The sequence below is a fragment of the Triturus cristatus genome, chromosome 4_2 (assembly GCF_964204655.1).
Source record: "Triturus cristatus chromosome 4_2, aTriCri1.1, whole genome shotgun sequence".
Classification (NCBI taxonomy): Eukaryota; Metazoa; Chordata; class Amphibia; order Caudata; family Salamandridae; genus Triturus; species Triturus cristatus.
The window spans coordinates 195192788-195213959 of record NC_140586.1 but is presented as its reverse complement, the minus strand read 5'-3'; the positions used below and the strand labels follow the sequence as shown (position 1 = coordinate 195213959).

General features: G+C 48.3%; 1 protein-coding gene across 3 annotated transcripts in view; it reads left to right on the top strand.

Annotated features, from left to right (window-relative positions):
• LOC146833370 (suppressor of cytokine signaling 1-like) overlaps nucleotides 1–21172 on the top strand; it is a 432757-nt gene that overhangs the window by 265679 nt on the left and 145906 nt on the right. The gene's annotated exons all lie outside the window — the stretch shown is intronic.

Genomic DNA, 21172 nt, shown 5'->3' with positions numbered 1-21172 from the left:
AGGGTAGTAGGGACCAAAACTTTGCCCCTTACACCATTTGTTTGTTCCTCCCCACCCTTTTTAGAGAGGAACATATCCGGAACTGTAACAGCACCTTTAGAAGACACACTTCTACCACCAATAGCCGGCAAAGGGGTGGCATTAAGTAGTTCCCCGCATTCATCGACTATAACCTCAATGCGGTCCATTACACAGTTACTGGCTGCATGTTGGCGAGCTTTCTTTGCTCTAGTCTTCCTTATCTTAGAATTCACAGGCAGGGAACGTGAAGAGTCAGATTCTCCCTCAGGATTTTTCCTTTTACCCATGGCTGTAAGAGTTGATGACAAATATACGGACCTTAGTGAACCGGGAACACGTTGTCAAGGACCAGGCCGACCCGACCCTGTTCGACCCCGGACGGCCACAGACGGCCCGCCCTCTGCCCGGGCTCAGCCCGGCGCCGCCCGCGCCCGTCCCGCGACGCGGAGGGAGCCTCGCTCTAAGTAGCGCCTCCGGGCGCGATGTCCGGCGGATGTGGGCGTGGCGGGGAGGGATGCTGGGTCCTGTAGTTCTTCCCCCCAACTGCGGCCTCGGGTGGTAGGAGGCGGCGGGGAAAGCTGGCGACCAGGAGAATGTGCGGGCTGCTGTCGTGAGCCCAGGTAGGAGCAACGCTGTGACTCTGAAATGACCCCCCGCTCCACCGAGGGAGCCTCGCTCTATGTAGCGCCTCCGGGCGCGATGTCCGGCGGATGTGGGCGTGGCGGGGAGGGATGCTGGGTCCTGTAGTTCTTCCCCCCAACTGCGGCCTCGGGTGGTAGGAGGCGGCGGGGAAAGCTGGCGACCAGGAGAATGTGCGGGCTGCTGTCGTGAGCCCAGGTAGGAGCAACGCTGTGACTCTGAAATGACCCCCTGCTCCACCGAGGGAGCCTCGCTCTATGTAGCGCCTCCGGGCGCGATGTCCGGCGGATGTGGGCGTGGCGGGGAGGGATGCTGGGTCCTGTAGTTCTTCCCCCCAACTGCGGCCTCGGGTGGTAGGAGGCGGCGGGGAAAGCTGGCGACCAGGAGAATGTGCGGGCTGCTGTCGTGAGCCCAGGTAGGAGCAACGCTGTGACTCTGAAATGACCCCCCGCTCCACCGAGGGAGCCTCGCTCTATGTAGCGCCTCCGGGCGCGATGTCCGGCGGATGTGGGCGTGGCGGGGAGGGATGCTGGGTCCTGTAGTTCTTCCCCTCAACTGCGGCCTCGGGTGGTAGGAGGCGGCGGGGAAAGCTGGCGACCAGGAGAATGTGCGGGCTGCTGTCGTGAGCCCAGGTAGGAGCAACGCTGTGACTCTGAAATGACCCCCCGCTCCACCGAGGAAGCCTCGCTCTATGTAGCGCCTCCGGGCGCGATGTCCGGCGGATGTGGGCGTGGCGGGGAGGGATGCTGGGTCCTGTAGTTCTTCCCCCCAACTGCGGCCTCGGGTGGTAGGAGGCGGCGGGGAAAGCTGGCGACCAGGAGAATGTGCGGGCTGCTGTCGTGAGCCCAGGTAGGAGCAACGCTGTGACTCTGAAATGACCCCCCGCTCCACCGAGGGAGCCTCGCTCTATGTAGCGCCTCCGGGCGCGATGTCCGGCGGATGTGGGCGTGGCGGGGAGGGATGCTGGGTCCTGTAGTTCTTCCCCCCAACTGCGGCCTCGGGTGGTAGGAGGCGGCGGGGAAAGCTGGCGACCAGGAGAATGTGCGGGCTGCTGTCGTGAGCCCAGGTAGGAGCAACGCTGTGACTCTGAAATGACCCCCCGCTCCACCGAGGGAGCCTCGCTCTATGTAGCGCCTCCGGGCGCGATGTCCGGCGGATGTGGGCGTGGCGGGGAGGGATGCTGGGTCCTGTAGTTCTTCCCCCCAACTGCGGCCTCGGGTGGTAGGAGGCGGCGGGGAAAGCTGGCGACCAGGAGAATGTGCGGGCTGCTGTCGTGAGCCCAGGTAGGAGCAACGCTGTGACTCTGAAATGACCCCATTGTAATACATCTTTCTAATACTCATTGTAACAGCCTCCCTAGTGGTCCCCGGCAGGTTCCCCTCGTGTTTTGTTTGGTTATATAGCGCTACCAGTCGGGGGCCCAACAGATCTATGTATGTAGCATACAATTCAATGGGAAACCTGTCTGTGCCTGGCGTCTTATTTCTGGCCATGGCCTTAACAGCACCCCCTACCTCGTGCAGCTCTTATCTCCCTCCCCAAGATCTCTGCCTCTTCCTTGCAGTTTGTGGGCAAGCCAACACTTTCTATATATTCATCCAGTTCTGCAGCTGTGGGGGAAGCTTTACTCTTATATAGTGCAGTATAGTAGTCACAGAAATGCTGATTGATATCCTGCTGTCAGTATCGGGTCCCCCCTGTTCATCTCTCAGCTCCAGAATAACTGATCCCCTCTTGGCTGGGTTGGCCAGCCAGGCCAACAGAGACCGAGGCTTATCTCTCTCTGCGTGAGCCCTTGTCATATAGTTCTTGTAGTCAAAACAGCGCAGTCTTTCTACGTGTCCTGCCACCACCTCTCTGGTCTCTGATTTCCCTTTGCTTTTCTGCATTCCCAGGCCTGTCACGTTCAGCCTGCCTCAACCTCTGCTCTGCATTCAGTGTATCCCTTAGAAGGGTCCTCCTCACTCCTACAGCCTCAGAAATACATCGACCCCTAAGCACCACCTTGAATGCCTCCCACTCTATTATGATATTGGAAGCTGTACCTTCATTCTCCGCAAAGTATTGTTCTATGGCTGAGCGGACCTCGTCTGGTATACCTGATCCTCCAATACCTCTGGTTTAAGGCGCCATGTGGGAATATTTGTACTAACCCTGGCCCAGCTGAGGCAGACCAGCAAGGGATTGTGGTCCGATACCTTACATGCCAGGTATTTGCTACTCTGCACATGTCTGTGTACATCAGGAGAATATAGAACAGCGTCTAGTCTAACATGTAGGTCATGCGTAGGGGAGAAGAACGAATATTCCCGTTCCCCGGGGTGTTGTGCCCTCCAAGAATCTATTAATACCCATTGCTGTTGCCAGTCTCTTCTTGCCCTTGCCACCCTGTGAGCCAGTGAGTCGTGGAGGCGGGGTGAGACCTGTCAAGCCCTACATCCTCAACGCTATTGTGGTGTCCCCTGCCCCAAGAGGTACGACCCCGTCAGTACATGCACTAGCAACCTAGAAATATCCACCAGGAATGAAGCTTGCTCTGTATTTGAAGCATTTATACTCCCGATCGTTATATCCCATCCTCCAACTTACCCAGTACTACTACATACCTCCCATTCAGGTCTACAAATTCCCGGGTACATTGAAAGGGGATCCCTGCTCTCACCCAAATCAGTACCCCTCTAGCGAATGCGGAGTAATTCGTATAAATTAGTTGTCCTCGCCACCTGCATTTCAAAGCAGCCCCCTCTTTTGCATTTATATTCATCTCTTCTAATAATGCGATTTGCACCTGCAATGCGTGTATTTTATGCTGCTTTGTAATGAAGTTCAGCCCACACACATTCCAGGAGATGCACTTATAATCTATGTTGGGTCCAATTGAAGCGCCGTTGTACTAGTCCTAGTAAAGTGCTTACCCCAGACACGCCTGGTCCCCATTGAACAACCCCAAAATAACTGAACTACCCAACTCCCCTTCCCCAGGACAGGCAGAAGTGACCCCCCCTCTCATCCACACTCTTCTAACTATATGGAATATGTGGGTGTAGTGGCTGTCACCCAGCCTCGGAAACCCCTCGGCCGAATCTCCCTCCATTTAAGAACCATTGGTCCCCCCTCAGCTCCTTATGTTTGTGTCGCTGAAAATATTTGCCCCTGCCCGCCTCCCTCCTATATTGTATGGAATGTGTTCTTCAAAAGGAAATACTTCACCAGAACTTGCAGTCCCGAAGTTCCGAATCGCCCAGATCAGCCTAGCTCATCCGTGGTGTGGGGTGTCACGAAAGGCATCTCCGTTTCCGAGTCTTCTGCCACACTCAGTATTGGGGAACTTTCCATTCTGCCATCTTCTCTGTCACTCCTCGTTGACCTAGGGCTGGACCCCGGTTGGCTGAGCTCCACCACCGCCTTGAGGACTGTAGTGAAGGTGGCGATTTAGATGCATACATTGCTATGTTAGCATAAGCGCGTTAGCTTTTAGAAAGCCATCTTGCCACTTTTGCTGCTTTTGCACACTACACTGCAGAGACATGTTATTATTTGAGAACTGCTTGCTTGCCTTTTCTTCACATGGGAACTGTCTGTTGTTCACCTCCCTGGACGTGCGCTGCGATCTTGGTCTGAACATAATGTGCAAAACACTCTGAGCCGCTAGACAATGTATGTTTTTGAATCCAGGTTGATCGGCCCACTCTCTAGTCATAATATGCACACAGCTGCAAATACCTGAATGTCGAGAGCCTTTAATATTACAGTTTGCATGCGTTTGAAACACATTCTGGAGAAGAACATTTCCAGGCGCAGAGCAAAGCTGATCTTGTGATGTGATCCACATAAAGCTGATCTTTACGGTATGGGGTTCCCCATTCAAGCCTAGAGACCTTCTACTAGTCTAATAATATTAGTTTACTAGCGAAAGGAAGGTGGTTGTATTCCACTGTCATTTATACTATGATTTCTCCTTTCATTTTCTATGGTATTGTAACAATGCTGTTGGTTTTAATTATAATCATTTGTCTGCTTATGTTAGCCAAAGTACTGCATCTTAGGACACGTAGTGTATAAAATAAACCTTTTAAACTTTACCGTGTCTCTGATTACTTTGTTGTGGATTGATATATGAATAATAGCGAACAGGTATTTCTGATTCCCACCATTCCTGAGAATACTCTAAGTCGCTTGTTCTGGGTTGTCTATACATTGGGACCTCCGAGATAATACGGATAAAAAATGGGATACTGATGCTGGTCGGATAGGGGTTCTGGGTACTGAGGTGAGTTTTTTGGTACACCACAATTCACTGAGGTCCTGGTTTCCTGCGCATAGTTCTGTGCATGTGCAGAATCCCTGCAACAGGACCTTGCTCCTTTCGACTTGAGTTTCTGTCGGGGTTGGTGCCCTCGATTGTCCCCTACTCGTTCCACCATCTCCTGCAGTCGATCTCGACAAAGTGCCTCCCGACCTCCGTCCCGGAACAGTTTCCAGCCAATCCCAGGCCTCTTGTGGTGCCAGGAAGAACTGCGCTCCTTTAGGCCCAACAACGCGCAACCTGGCGGGGAATAGCATTGCATATGGGAGCTGCATTTGCCGTAGCTTTGTTTTTACAGCCAGGAACATGGACTTTTGTCTCTGCACCTCCCTGGTTAAGTCCGGGAACACCATCACCCTGCTATTTCCGATTTGTAAGTCCTTAGTTTGTCGAGCCTGCTTAAGTATATGATCTCTGTCTCAGAAATGGAGCAGGCGAGCAATGAATGGCCTCGCTGGCACTCCTGGCCTGGGAAGTGTGGCTGGCGCCCTCTCAATTGCGTAAGTTGTGAAAGTCCTTCTGGCGCCACATCTTTTTTGATCCAGTCCTCCAGGTATTGCACCATATCATCGCCTTCCTCCTCAGGCACCCCTACTATGCGCAAATTATTGCAGAGAGATCTCCCTTCGCTATCATCTGCGCGCATCTCCAGGATTTTAACTTTCGCCACCACCTCCGTGAGAGATTTCTTTAGTTCTGGGACCTCTGGAGGTATGTCCGTGAGCACTTTCTCCGTGCCAGTGACCCGTTCCGCAAGCCCGCGGTGGTCATCCTTCAGGAGGCTGAGATCGGTGCCTATGGAGTCTATTTTAGTTTCAAGAGCCTGCTGGGATGCCGTAATACCTGCCATTATGTCTGCCAGCTTAAACTTCGAAGTTACTGCATCCTTTTCCAAATCTTGAATATCATCTTCTTGTTCCATTGGGAAGCCTGCGCCTCCCGTCATCGCGGTGCTTTCTCCTTTTTCCTAGCCACTTTTCCCATGGCTGTTGTCCACTTAGGTGCTCCGCACACGAATGGCCGTGCTTTATATGTGACACACCTCCTGCATGCCACCCCACCTAGGGCAAGCTCCCGGTGGACTCAGCGACACCACGGAACCACGGGCTCCTCAAGCAGCCAGACTTGTGATCCACATGTGCGGGTACCCTTCACCCTCCCGTTCACCACTGCACCGTGCAATTAGGTCTCCACCTGGTCTAGGGTTTGCTCTCCCACAGAGTAGTGTTTTGTCCTATCTTTAGGAATCACAGCTAGGTGTGGGGCCCTCACAATATACTTTCCATAAATGAGGCCCCTCTGTTGGCACCCGTCTCCTCCACACTTGTTCTCTCAAATGCCTGAGCCCAGCAGGACCGCGCATTTAATCCCAAGTCCTTCCTCACCTGCTAGGATGACCACTTTCCGTGGGTTGTGGTATTCACTGTAAAGCTCCCATCAGTCCTCAACAGCTCATGTCTCACACCACGAGCATTTTAGGGAATGTTGCTTCTATAAACCGCTCGCTCCTTGTCTTCTCGAGCGTGCAGCTGCGGGACACCACTGCCAGGTGCGGCATCTCTGAAGCACTCGCTTCCATACCCCCGTTGCAGCCGACCGTCACCTCATCCTGGCCGCAGTGCGGGCAGGCAAACCTCGACACGGTTCTATCGTGGTCCCAGATACCAACGCCCACCAACCAGACCTCTTCGCAGCTTGCTTTCCACGCAGTGCTGCTTTCCCGGAGGCCTGAACGACTCCCTCCCAGACCCCCCCCCCCCCCACCTTGCCCGCAAGCGTGACCCGCGAGGCCTTCTTCCTCCTCTGACTCAACCTCCCGCTGTAAGCCTGGGCAGCCTCTATGTTATTTCCAGGGTTTGACACTGCCTCCTGTGTCCTTGCGCCCGGTACCTGTTTTGGGTCTCAGTTAATTAGGGGGATGTCAGCTGGGTGTACAGTGGCCTACGAGTCCACCCTGTTCTGCCTCACGTATGCAGGCACTCGTCACTGCGGCTTGATGCTGCCTCACGCTTCACTCCTCGCCCGGTCGCAGGTCAGTCAGGCTGATCTCAACGCGGGAGGGGTGCCAGCCTCCGCACTCACCGCCGTTTTGCCCCACAGTGCGTGCACTCCCCGCCCGCCGCTTCTCTCCTATCTCTGTGCAGGCTATCAGTCTACGGACTCTGGCTCACATGCTGGGTGCCATTTTGTGCGCCACCTCTCAGGATCGTCTCGCTCTCGTCCTCCGCCGTTTCCGACTGTACGCCTCAAATAGTCATGCCACTTTGCAGCCTCTGCTTCCCTGAGAGGGCAGCCGCGGATTCCTCCGCTTTTCTGAGGGCCAGTGGCTCAGGATAATGCCAGATATGGGAGTCCGGGGCCGGAGCTCTGAAGCTTGCTCCCTTCTACATCGGCTTCAAGCCACGCCCCCCCAACTTAGCTAGAGCTTTGTGCTGCCCAAATGGAAGCACTTTAATTTGAAACAGACCATGTGGTGTTTAAAGGATTGTTTTGTGTCTATCTGAGCTCCTTAAAGGAGCAAGCCAGTACCCGTTTGTGAGCTCTGGCATGTTAATGTATTGGGCTGACCCCAGTTGCTGAATGAGATCATCTGTTTTGGGTATAGGATATGCATCAATATTAAATCCATCAATAATTCCAGGAAAATATATGCAAAAAATGGATATTTATATTAGGTCTAGTAGATTAGGTCCATTGTATTGTTTAGAAATCACTGGATCCCAGCATTGTAGCTGATGTCTGGAAAACGGCAGTCATTAGACTCCTATTAAAAAAGCTTCACTTAATACAGTGGTCAACATAACTATTAACCTGTTTCTCTTCTCCCTTACTTATCAATGCTGTTAAAAAAATTGGTGTTCCTACAAATTCGAGATATTGTAGAACATCAGTCTTTTGGATGCCCAACAACTGGATTTAGACAAGGACACAGTACGGAATTAGTGGTAGTATCGGTACTCTATAACCTACGAAGAATGATGGAGACCAAGGATCCAGGTGTATTGATTCACCTGGACCTCTTGGGCACATTCAACACCATAGATAACCAAATTATATGAAGAAGACTATATGAGGCTGGAATTAGTTACAGCCTTAAACTGGTTTAAATAGTTTCTAAGTAACAGTGCACAGATTGTTTGTTTCCTTATTTCAATCACATCCAAAAGAAATCAGTTATTTTGTTCCTCAGGACTCAACCTTTTCCTCACTTCTATTTCATATATATGTGCATCCATAGCATCCATATTACATATTTTGGAGTCAAACTTTTATATGTACTGAGATGGCACACAATGTTTAGCTTGCAGTGTCAACAGGGGTTCTGTATTCTAGGGTTGTCTGTTATTGTAGTTCGCTTTCTTATAGTGCATGGCTGTCAAAGGGGCCCCACCCCGTCGCCTGTCAACACTCCTGCAGAGAGGTCAGGCGCAACACCCCGACATCCTGCACACCTCTCAAGTTGATTACTCCACAAGTTGCACCTTTGATTTTTCGGAGTATTTTGTGAAGCTTCGAGTCACTTCAGCCCACAGGTCCTAGAGAAGGCGGCTGCGTATCCCACGGGCCTCATCTTGGAGTAGTGCCTCCACCCATTGTTCTACTTCGGCCCGCAACCGATTGTATGCAGAACCCAACCTCCTCTTCCAATGTCTAGCGGTAGATTTCATGGCCTAGGCTAGGTCAAGGTCTACTATTTTCTTGCCTGCCTTCCTAGGTTCAGGTCTGGGGAAACTATCCAAAAGACAGAGCTCTAGTGCCAACTACAGTGGTCGATCCAGTGTTTCCCCCAAGTGGCGAACTATACGCGCCCAATAAGATTGTATCTCCTGGCAGGCCTAGATGATGTGGAAAAAGGTTGCAGTTAGTGATCCTCATCTCTGACAGGGTCGGGTCGATAAATATGTGTTATTCTCCTAGGAGATAAGTAGGTTTGATGTAATATATTGAATTATGTGTATATTAATCTGTTGGTCTGGGACACCTTCTGAGTGTAGGTCAGCATCTTGTCCCACTCTTTATCTGCGATGTCATGTCCAAGATATGCCTCCCACTGAATTTTGGCCCAAATCAGACCTTTACCGACCATCCCATTCAGTGCCCTATAAAGCCATGTGATCAGGTGATCAATGTTTCCAAACAACATGATGAGCTGTAAAACCCTGTGATGTGGAGGCCCTTGCGCCAAAAACGTGCCAACACTTGTGTCAGGGCTTCATAATTTAAGAATTGTCCCGGTGCCAGTCCATGATCTGCTGTTAATTGGTCTAGTGGCTTTATGGTGCCCCCCACAAAACAATCACCCACCGTCACAAGGTCAGCTTCAGTCAGCTGTGCTAGGTTGTGTGCTGTAAAGGAGTCCCAGACTCCATATGGCAAGTCAACCACAGGTGAGCTCTGGAGCCTAGGGGGGACCTTTTCAGGTTAGCGCCAGGTGATGTGCGTAAAGGAGTACCAGTCCCCTTATGGTAAACCAACCAAGAGAAGTGCTGGAGCATATGAGGGACCTTTTGAGGTCAGCTTGACGCATTTCCTCCAGCACCTCATGGCAAGAGAGAGCAGTATGGGCAGTTTGTGGTATATCACTGGTCTCCACAATAAAAGGGCGATCAGTGAACCCTGATTTGTCTCTTTCCCTACCACCCCCAGTTCTCCTGTATGCTGTCCGTCTAGCCACCGCATTATCCACTGTGTATGTGCTGCCTGATAGTAAACCTCCTAGTTTGGGACTCCCAGGCCACCTCCGTGATTGGGTATCAAAGTATTTTCAGGGCTACTCCTTGTCGTCCAGAGTCCTATACCTAGTTTGCGTATTAGTGTGTCAAGGACTCTAAACCACTTGGTCGACACCCACACAGGAACATTCACAAAGAAGTAAAGGAGTCTGGAAAGTATAACCATCTTGGAAAAGGCTATCATAGACATGATAGGCAGTTGTAGAGATGTCCTGAATGATACAGAGCCTCTCAGTGCCCGAAGTGCCACCCCCAAGCTTCCGTCCTGGAGGTCCTTCAGCTTATAGTAACTATTCACTCCTAGATATTCAAAAGTGGTTGGGGTTCATGTCATTCCTAAGTCAGACATGTCTGGCATTTCTCCACCTGGCTGAGCTGGGAATACATTGGTCTTTGTGCGTTCACCTTAAGCACCAAGACCGCTCCAAATTCCCTTAAGAGGGCATGCGTCTGTATCAGATTTCCTGGTCCACACAAACATAGAACAGTAAGTCATTGACTTACAACGATATTATATGGGTAGCATCTCACAAAGGTTTGCTTTTATTGCCGCCTTCTGCTCTAGCCACTCCTGCCAATAGTTCTATTGCTATCGCAAAAAGAAGTGGAGAAAGGAGAGATCCGTGCCATGTGCTGTGTAAGATAGAGTATTGGGGTGCGATGTGCATGCCCTTTTTAACCCAGGGCATTGGGTGGGAATATAGAGTCTTAACCCATGGGATGCAGTGAGGCCCAAGCCCCATGCGGTCCATGATAGCCGTAAGAAAATGCCAGCTCACTATGTCGAATGCCTTTTCCAGGTCCACAGATGCCACCATGACTTCTGGGTACCTGGTTCCATCTGTCTCATCCAGCATTTGGTATGACCTCTTTAGGTTGAGCAAGGTATTCCACGAAGGGATGAACCAATTCTGCTACCTTTGAAAAAGAGCTGGAAGGTACTTCTACAATCTGATCAGTTTTGAAGTCGAGATTTAGCATTGAAAGGGGGCAATATGGGTGTACCTGGTCATGAGGTTTCCCAGGTTTTGGGAATGGGACCACCAGCACTTCGCGAGCGGTACCTGAGAGTTCAAGCTTGTCCAAGGCCTCCATGTACACCTTAATCAATTGTGGTTTCAGGAGGTTTGAGTAAGTTTGGGAAAATTCAAGTGGTAGGCTGTCAAGGCCTGCCATTTACTCTCTTGCCAGTTCCTTGATGACACTATAGCTCTTTCAGGAAAACAGGGCTGCTCAACTGATCTCTATATTCATTAGCCATGATTGTTTGTTTGATGCGGGCCAAAACATCTGCTATACCTTGGGGGAGGCTTCTGTGGTAGGTCCATATAGGTCTCGATAGTAAGCAAGAAAGGAATTGTTAAATAGCTCTTGGGAGTAGACCAGGTGCCCATCTGGCTTCATTATTTGTGTTATGGGACTCCCTCTGGACTCTGGGCATACCAACCATGCTAGGAGCCCGCCGGACTTGCCCTCACGTACTCCTTTGAGTTATACCGTGTAGTGGTGACCAGAGGCGCAACTAGAACCAGATTTCGGGGGGGGGGGGCTACAAAAAATTTCGGGGGGGGGACTGGTTCTTCAGCAATAGGCAGAGTGGAGATGCAGGGGCTCTAATAAGAGGTGAAAAACAACAAAGCCTCATTAACAAGTAAATGGTCTTTCAAAGACCTGTGAAGTACTCGGGTGCGGCTGTGTGTGTGCCTGGGAAGCTGTCTCAGCCCTGGCTGGCACACACGACGGGGGGCTGAAGCCCTTTGAGCCCAATGGGCAGTGTGCGCCTGGTGGTGACAACACAGTCTTTCTTCAATATGGGAGTATTGTTCCTTGTTCTCCACAAGTTTCTCTGCCCTCGCTGGATTGTCCACCGCCTCATTCCAAGCTGTGGATTTTATGATCTAGCGATGTTAGTTCCTCCCCTCCCCCAGTTCTTGTTGGATCCCAATTGTTTTTCCCTGACACAGGCCTCTAACTCCAACCTTGAATGCAACCTTGAATGCCTCCCACGCCACATGGGAGCTGGATACAGTGCCTTGTTTTTGTTCAAAATATTCTGTAATAGCTGACCCCAGTGAATAAATAAACAAGGGGGTTTCGGTGGGGCTATGGGCGGGTGGCATCCAATCACTTGTTCACTTCTAAGGGAATATGATCAACCTCTGTGGTAATCAAGTGCATTTCCTGGAGGCATACTATGTGCACACCTTGTCACTTAACGTAGGAGTATACCTTGTGATATTTGTCATTGACTTCAACCACTTACTGATGATAAGACAGTAGCTTTGTGATCATTTATCTGTAGGCCCAGACATCCTAATTATGCTTCCCCTTCTCCCACCATCTCCCAGGCAATTTCCCTGTGCAGGGAACCCCCTGTCCTACCCAGTGTAACGCCCTGAACGTCTCAGGATCGTTTAACAGACACGATAATGAGAACGCAACCACTTGTGAAGGTTTAGTTATTTTAATGAAGGCAAAAATAATACAAGGAATAAACAAAGGTTATAGTCACTGGAATCCTCCAGGCTAAGTACGTTACCAGCCCACAGCACGGATGGTCCTAACCGTCCTCTGCATATACGCCGATCCCGGCGTATGCCAACAGAGGGCAGAAATGAAATGGCCGACAATGCCAATCGGTAGGCTGTGAGGGGCACGAAGAGTGTTGGGGAGAATCGAGGAGTCAGGGAAACACCCAGCCGGGGTCTCTACCTGAAGGGAGCAGCCGCTCAACCTCTTCCTCAGACTGCACTGGGACGCGGAGTCACCTCCTGGTGATGCGTCACCGATACCCCAATCACAAGCAAAGAAGACTGAACCGAGAGCAGCCGCTCGATCGATCCTGTGGACTTCCGAGTCTGTAACGCGGCAAACACCTCCTGGTGTGCGTTACAGCTGGCAGTCCCTGTATCTCTGGTCGGGCTGGGAGTTACGACTCCAACCAGCAAAAGCGCCACTGCGCTTTGACTCAGCCGAGTCAAAAAGCGAAGCTCAATGGTTATCCGGTAGAGCTTCCGGGTCCTTCACAGGTGACGATGGGGCAAGACACGGCCCAGGGAGTAACGACTCGACCTACCTCCGTTCTTGCCTTACTGGAGCACCACTCCAGAACACTGCTCTTCACTAAGCAGGTACGTCGGTGTAAACACAATATCCGACAGCGTTGTACCTCCCGGTTCCTCCCTTTATAGGGCGTGTTTTCCTTGAGTTATGTAACAGCTCTCCTGTTTACATAAGGGCGTGTTTTCCTTGAGTTATGTAACAGCTCTCCTGTTTACATAAGGGCGTGTTTTCCTTGAGTTATGTAACAGCTCTCCTGTTTACATAACCTCTCAACCGCTAAGCATCCTGGGAGATGTAGTCCGTTTTCGCTGGTTACCGTTTTCCTCCCCTCGCATGACAGGAATTCTTGACACCCAGCTACCAAGCAACCTGACCAGTTTTCCTGATGCATCCACCTATCCCAAGGATACGTCAAAAGCGAACACGTGCCAAAATTCATGAACCAAACTCCCAGCCACCAGGGTTGAAATCCAGCAGCCTACTGCCAAACTTCCCAACTTACAACAGCATTCTGAAACAATCGTGCCTGCTTCAAGCTCCAAGTGTATCAAGGGGGTTTTCTGCAAGTGTGCTCTTGATCTCCCTTCTATGCTGGGTCCTCACCCTTCAAGTTACATGTTAGCAAGATAGAACAATGCCAAGGTGAAACAGGAAAGTGCAATCTGGCACCGGATTCACAAGTAGGTACTACAGTCTTCAAGGCATATACTTGGTGCCCATCCTTACAGGGTAGGGTGTTTTAGGCATGGCCTTCGGACAAGCGCTGGGGCCTGTCCCCAATCCAATTCCCCAGACATTATATCATGTGCAAGTGTCATAGGTAATCTGCTGACCATGGGGTTGCACGAGGTGGGTGATCTCCCCCCATGGAGCTCGTTTCATAGTCTGAATTTTTACATCTGGCACCAGAGACCTTGTGCTTTCTCTGCCAGGCTGGTGTGCACCACTGATCTTGTCTGCCGCCAGGACCGCAGCAATTTTCTTTCGTTCAGCATGGACTCTAGTCGGTCTCCTAACACTTCTAGGTGCCTTGTTTTTCTTGAGTCTCGGCTGGGAAATCTTTAAGGAGTAGAGAGCTAGTGGGCGTCTAACCTCCGTCTCCACTCGCCTCTAACCAGTTTCAGGCTTTGACCGTTTCTGTGAAAAACAATGTGGATTATTTTCAGGCATGCCAGATACATCAGGGCATACTGTAGCCCCTTCTCTCTAAATGCCTTTATATTCAGTAAAAATGATTCACTCTGCTTTTGCACTGCTGGAGTATAGTCAGGGTATAGTGTCAGTGAAGCATTCTCCACTTTATACGGGCCCAACTCTCTAGCCTTGTTGAAGAGTATTTCTCGATCTTGGTAGTGCAAGAGTTTGACAACTACTGTTCTAGAGGCACTGCCCAAAGGGGCCTCCTTGCCGGCACCCGGTGTGCCTGCTCCAGTGCGTAAAAAGTAGTTAGGCCTGTGGGTGCCACCTCCAACTGCAACCGGTATTCCAGGGGTTGAGCCATCCTCTCCCTCCACTCCCTCTGGTAGACCCACCACTTGTATGTTGTTCCAATGACTTCTCCATTCAGCGTCTTCCATTCTACGTTCCATAATCGTGACCCTGTCAGAGTGCGTTTACAGGTGTAGCTAGGCTGCCTTGGATTCAGGTCTCAAAGTTACAAGTTTCTTCTTGGTTTCTTTTACTCTGAAGGGAAGTTTTCAGTGGTCAGCCCTGAGGATCCCCACCTCCACAGTTACCAAGTCAACTTTGTTTAGAGGGCTTTGCTTGAGACCGTAATAGCCGCTAGTACTTTGTTCAGGTGGACATGAAGTAACTCCAGAATCTCCTCGGTCCTGGGTGCAATCCTCTCATCTTTGTTTGGTTCCATGTCCCAGGTCCCGTTCACCTCTGGGCTGTCGGGTCCCAGACGCTGTTGAAGTTTACCGATATCGGAGTCAGGGAGGGGCCCACTTAGTTATGTCCAACAGCTCCAGTTGTATTCTCATTATGATTGCAGCTGAGGTTGTCGCTGTAGTTAGTATTCAGGGGCTACACAGGTTATACCAGGTCCAGTGGGGCTACTGTGTGACTTGCCCCTTGTGCAAGCTTTTTCCCCAGGACATCACTGTCTTTTCAGGTTTTAATGGTCCCCCCCCCCCAGCTTCCAACCACCCAGGGTGCCACTAGTCTCCTCTGTTGCCTCACTCGGTTCTTTCAGGGAGGCCCCCGATCCTTCAGGGGGTCTCAAAGATCTCCTTGCTTCCCTCTTATCCTTATGTGGTGACCAGTGAGGGAGGGGAGGTCTCCAAGTGGGTCTGGCATCGGCTGGCAGGATTCTACTGGTGTGTTGCGGTCTCACCTCAGCGGTCCAACTTTTGGTTCTGTGCTGCTTGAGCGCCAAGCAGCCCCCATGGGCCCACCTGTCCATGTCCAGGTCTCTAGTCCCCTGTCGGGGCTTTGGTCTCGTTTTCCGAGTGCCCCAGTTGGCACACCCGTCTTCCTAGCGCTGCTGTTTTCCAGCTGCTATTTTGAATGTCACGCCTCGGATTGGAGGAACTGTTGTGTAGTTCCTAAAAATACACCGGATCTGCGCGCTTAGACAACATAAACTAAGGGATTGGTGTCCAGACTGATTCCAGACATCCCTCAAGGATATGTTAGTCTTTAGACCAGCTAGCTCACAGTACCACCATAAGCCCCCTAACCTTACCAAGGAGCGAATAGTTCTGGCAAGTATCGAATATGAAAACCCTTGATCCTTCAGGGATCGTGGAAACAGTATTGTACTTTTTGCTCAGTCAATACTGTACTCACTTAGTCTCCGAGAGATACACAGAATAAACCATGGGGACGTTTTCAATAAGCATTTATTGAACCAGCGTCATTCTAGTATAAAACATGTGTGCTGCGACAACCGTTAGACAGAAACAGATGTATGAGATTACAAGCAGCAACAGAGTAAATAAAAGGTAGAATTCTACCATGGTGCTAAAACAGTCAATATATGCAGGCAGCTACCTGACGGTAATCAAGCGTACTCCTACGATGCAAACCCTACCTGAGCATACCTAAGTGTACTTAGCATGTATGTGGGTGTAAAGCCACGAATCCCCTAGGAAAGAGCCAACCCCATTACCTGATGGGAGAGAATGAAGTACCCTGTCTTGGTCTTGAGTTGGACACCCCGCAAGGGATGTCAGACCGCTGCGTGTTGTAGCTTCTGCAGACTGGGACTTCAGCGTCTAGTGTCAGTGTTGAAGCTTTTCCTCTGCCTATCTAGTGTTGGTATGGTTCTTTTATACCATAAAGTTAGCCTTAGGGTTCCTTACACAATCAATATGTTGTGAGTACGATTATGCAGATGAGCCCAGAACAATACCTGCGTTTATGCAAAGCAGTTCTTTCGCCCGAGGATGAAGATGACCATGACTTTTACACAGAATATGTTCATTTCTTTTTTTTTTTCTTCACAGAGTATGTTCATGCTGTTATGTGCACCATGTCTTGTGCGTCATGTGCAGGGAATTTTCTAAGAATCCTCATACATAACAAATGAGGCTAGCTTCAGTTTCAGGACATAACTGGGTAAAAGGTCAGTGTTAGAACCGTTATTCTGAACACGTTAGGACAAATTTAGGTAAAAGGTCGTGTAGCTACCTAGGCCTAGATTGGGGTACATAACAGAATGGTTGTTCTGCAGTTACTACCCACCTCTACGTGGCGTAGAGCAGCACAGCAACCCCTGTGGCACTCGGGCTGTCTAGGGACCAGGGGCACTTCGGGCATCATTAACAAATAAGCAAAGTGGGGTGTTTAGGGGCGGGCCCAAGCCAGGAGGTCAGTGTCTAGCTTCTGCTGCATGCATGGCTGACTACGCCCCAAAATCCTTCTGACTTCACCTAAAATTAATATGGCAAATGTACACTGGCCTGCAGTTATGTGACAACCACCGAAACCGGCCAATGTCCTACGTAATCCATGAATCTGCATGTGCTCTAATCTGACTCTGTCTACCCAAGTCACTCCCTCCTCAAGAATGTGCTTTTACTAACTTAAACTACTTCTCCTCGTCCTGGCACAGCTAGCCAAACAATTCAGGATCCCAGTGACAAGTGAACTAGTCCAATCGAGAATGAATTATGGAAACTTGGTCTTGTTGACTGCCTCAAAAAGTATCTAAATAGCCTTAAACTAGTGAAGAATGCAGCAACTTGGTTAATATGTAACCTAAACAAATATATTTTTCAGTCACAGCAGCGCGGCAATCCTGCACTGGCTATTAGAACACGATAGAATAACCTCCAAATCCGTCACCTTCGTACGTAAACCTATCTTTTCCAATTCTCCTCCTTTTTTAGCTAAAAAATGTGCACAGCATCGACCTTTAAAACTTCTTTGTTCTAACAGGCAGTTCCATTTTTACCTCCCAAGAATTCGAAAAAAACATACAGAAACCAGGCTTTTTCAGTAGCTCCTGCAAAAGAGTGGAACACCCTGCCTGTATTGTTACGGATGCAACTATCTCTGTTGTTGTTTAGAAAGATGTTAAAACCTCATCTATTTAAATGATTGGCTTTATAATACTATTGTGAAATAAAGGTCCTCAACTGTTTAGGTGTTTAGGGCCAAGACACCCATAGGTGTATTTTGCGCTTTATAAATAAACTAAACATGAGCATGTTTTTGTATGATTTTAGCACCATTTAATACGTGACATAGTTCACTCACAGATAGCTCTATTATAGCCAAAGAGAACATGATCTTCATATAATGTTTTGACTGCCTCTCTCTGTGCTTACGGAATAGTGCTTACGGAATACGATAATAGGGCTTCACCCGGATTTTGGTTCTTGGTGGGATGGCAGTAGCATGTTCTACTACCGTCGTATGACCTGGAAGATATTAAAATGCTCTTCCTGTGTTCCTAAGTAGTTTGATCAACTCACTCCTTTCCTGTTCTGATACTTGACCAACTCATCCCATTATCCTTGTTCCCTTACTGTGAAAATATCATCATCTACCTGTGGAGTTGGTTTCTCAATTCCAGCCAGCCCCAGTAACTCTTGTTCCTCCCTTTTTTTCAAGTGATTTATGTGGCAAACCTCAGATTCCTTTCTTTTCCCAGGTTGTCACACCCAATACGCTAATGACCCTTTTCTTTTCCCTGGGTCTGCTAGTTTCTGTGTCGGTAGGGACAAAAAGGGCTTCTTGTAGCCAACCTTCATTTGCTGATTTGTGGGAAAAAAATCTCTAAACTAGGAAACCGTAGTTCCTAATAATGTAGCCTTGATTGAATTATGTACATAACCATCCCATAGGAAATATGAGATGCCCCTATACCCAATGTAACTTCCATGGTTGGGTAGGTTTTCGTGTCCCCATGTATACAAGTAATGGACATGGTCCCTATCAGCAAATAAGTAGCCAGTTCCAGTATCCTTACTGTTTGCAGACAGCCACTATCTACGAACCCATGAACCTACTTTCCATCCACACTAAATTCTTGGGTATAGGCCTGCCCATAAGGTTGATCAAAATTAACTCCGGCCAGTCCTATGTCCTTCGGTTCTGCTTCAGTCTTAGTGGGACACAAGCTAGAGATAGTACCCTCTTTCCCCCACGGCCCACATTAAAAACATTGGGACACTGTTAGATGGATGGCTCCTTGCCCAAGCACTTTCTCTGGTGGTGTCTCCCTTATTTGTGGTTTAGGGCAATTATGAATGTATTATTGTATTTCTCTCTGGGTATTCGAGGTCAACGGATAAGAAGGCATTGAGACCCAGCGAAATGTATGTTCTCCTGTTTTTTTTCAAATACTGAGACAAGTTGCTCGGTTTCCTCAAGTGAAGAATTGGGATGGAGGCTCACACATTACTGCATCACTACTGGCATGGCTTCTACGAACGGTTTACTCATAACCGTGTCCATCATTTCTTCCTCTCTGGTCGAATAGGTTCCAAGCCATTTATCTGCCAAACCTTTTATGTAGTAAAACAGTTGCCTTGGGTTTTCATTCCTCTACAAGTGGGGGCTGGGGAAAAACTGTAAGTCTCCTCATCAAACCCAGGGTGCTCTAGAATGGTCTTCTTGATCTCCTTGTATGTAGTGGTTCTATCTGGATTAACTGAGGTACAGGCTGTCTGCATCTCAGAAGTCAGTTATGGGGCAATGTAATGACTCCATCATTCCCTGGACCATGCTGCGTTTAGGTCCACTTAAAATGTAAAAAAATAATAACTGGCCTCTTCCCTTGTGAGTTTACTTCTGCAGTACTGTAGAAGGCATATTGGGATTTACCCGGGGTACAGCGATAATGTTTGTCAGTTGGGTCATGGCTGCTTGGCTGTCCTCCTGAGCCACTACTTGTAACTCCCCCTGAGTTTGTAATACATGTTGCAAATGTTGATGATCTTACTGAGCCTCTTTCTGAAAGATTATGCATGGTCTGGGCATGCAGATTCTGCCCTTCCAGCAGTTGTTGGAATAAGGCTCCATATTTCTGGCAGGCATTTCTCTTTATCTCACTTCTGACACTACTTATCTGATATGTGTTCTGGAATTCTTCTCCAGAACACAGCCAGAGTGAGGGTTCTGTAGACGCTTTCATACAAAACAATAAGTCAACGTACCGACATGAGACAGAGAACCCAGTGGACTGGGACCTCCCACAGCTCACTGAGCATTACATGAGTAAGACTCATATTAGGTAATGATTAGTCATTTGAGACTCACAGGAGTAGTTAGTGGAACCCAAACCCTCTTTTGTTATTGATAATCTCATAGAGACATCTAACTGCAGATTCCTTACCTTAAAATATCCCAGGCGTCAGACTGGATCCGAAAGAGTTTTGCTTAAGCAATACCCTTGTGCGCTGGTAGGCTGCATCTGTATTTCCTTTAATGTTATATGGGCATTATTGAAGCCATGTGAATTTAGATACTTAATAAGGGACCATTTACTGTCCATCCCCTGTTTTCCACTTTTTGTCTAAAAATCAATATGCACCTGTTAAAAATCTACATGCATCTGTTGAAATAATGCCTGAAATTCTGCTATTCTCATCTGTGTGTGTCTAATCTGGCTCTTTTCCTCTCCTTCTTTTTGATTGGTCAATTATATCCTTGCACTTGATGTGCTTTTTCCTTGACTTTGTCATACTAGCAAATTTTTTAATATTGTACCCCATAATCAATTTGCATGCACTTCTGATTGGTGTTATTAATAATTTTAATGATTTAAAGTTTATTTTGATCCTACCCCCTCCTTTTTTGGATTTTTTGGATTTTATATAGGACAACCATCTATTAGATGGCGCCTGCTCTGATGATATTGCCAAATACGTATTGATATAACTGGGGGTATGTTTAGGTCCAAGTTTAAAAGTATTATCTTTTCCCCTGGTATTCATTTCTTTGAATGATATGTTTCCTACCTGTTTGTTTTATCCTTGCTTATAACAATTGACTTTGGATACTGGATCCTGAATTTAATGTGGTTGTATTTCCAAACCTGGCGGTATTAATTTTTCCAATCGTTCATTGCAGATTTCACTTTATGTTGTTTGGGATTTACTCAGGATTACCATCTTCAAGATGGCGCCCGTTTTGATGATGGTGTTGTATACATATTCCCAACTGGGATCGAGTTCTGTCCTAGTTTAATAGAGTTTATCCTAATTCCTGATACTCAATTCTCTACATAATGAAGGTTTCATCATTTATGTGCAGTCTTGTCTAATGTATGGCTCGATACTCGGGACCAGAATAACCAGGCGCAAAGTGATTTAAATTGGAGTATTGGCTTTCTATGATTGTTTTTTTGATTGGAGAGTATTGTCCCTTTAATATTTTGCATATATATGTTATTACTGTTTCTCTTGCGATAAATATATACAGAGGTTCTATCCCTACAAGATGGCGGTTGTGTCCGTATATTTACTTCACAAATACTGAGCAAACGACGCGGCACGTATGCGCAGGTCCCGTCTCTCGATATTTAAAGAGATTGGAAAATGGCGCATTTACTTAATACTTGGGACGAGGGATTCTGCTCATTGGTACCGTCATTCTTTCAGGTGAGATAATTGTGTTTTGTGTTCTTTAGGACATGCTTTTGATAGTACATTAACAGTACCTATTTGACCAGAGGGTTAACGTACAGGCGTGTTACGACATGAGAACGCTATAGGAAATCTGGTATTGGCTTGCTATATTTCTGGCTTATGACTCATTTTTTACTTGTGACATGTATCTTTATTAAATGACAATGCCAGGTCCCTTTTACCACCTTTATATAATAGTGGGACTTACATATGTTGCAAGTCTTACCATGTGATATACTTACTTTCGCCCGATGTAGGCTTTTGTTTTATGATAAAGTTTTGATTTTTTCCTGTGTAAATATCTGATGACAATCTGATTCTTTTTG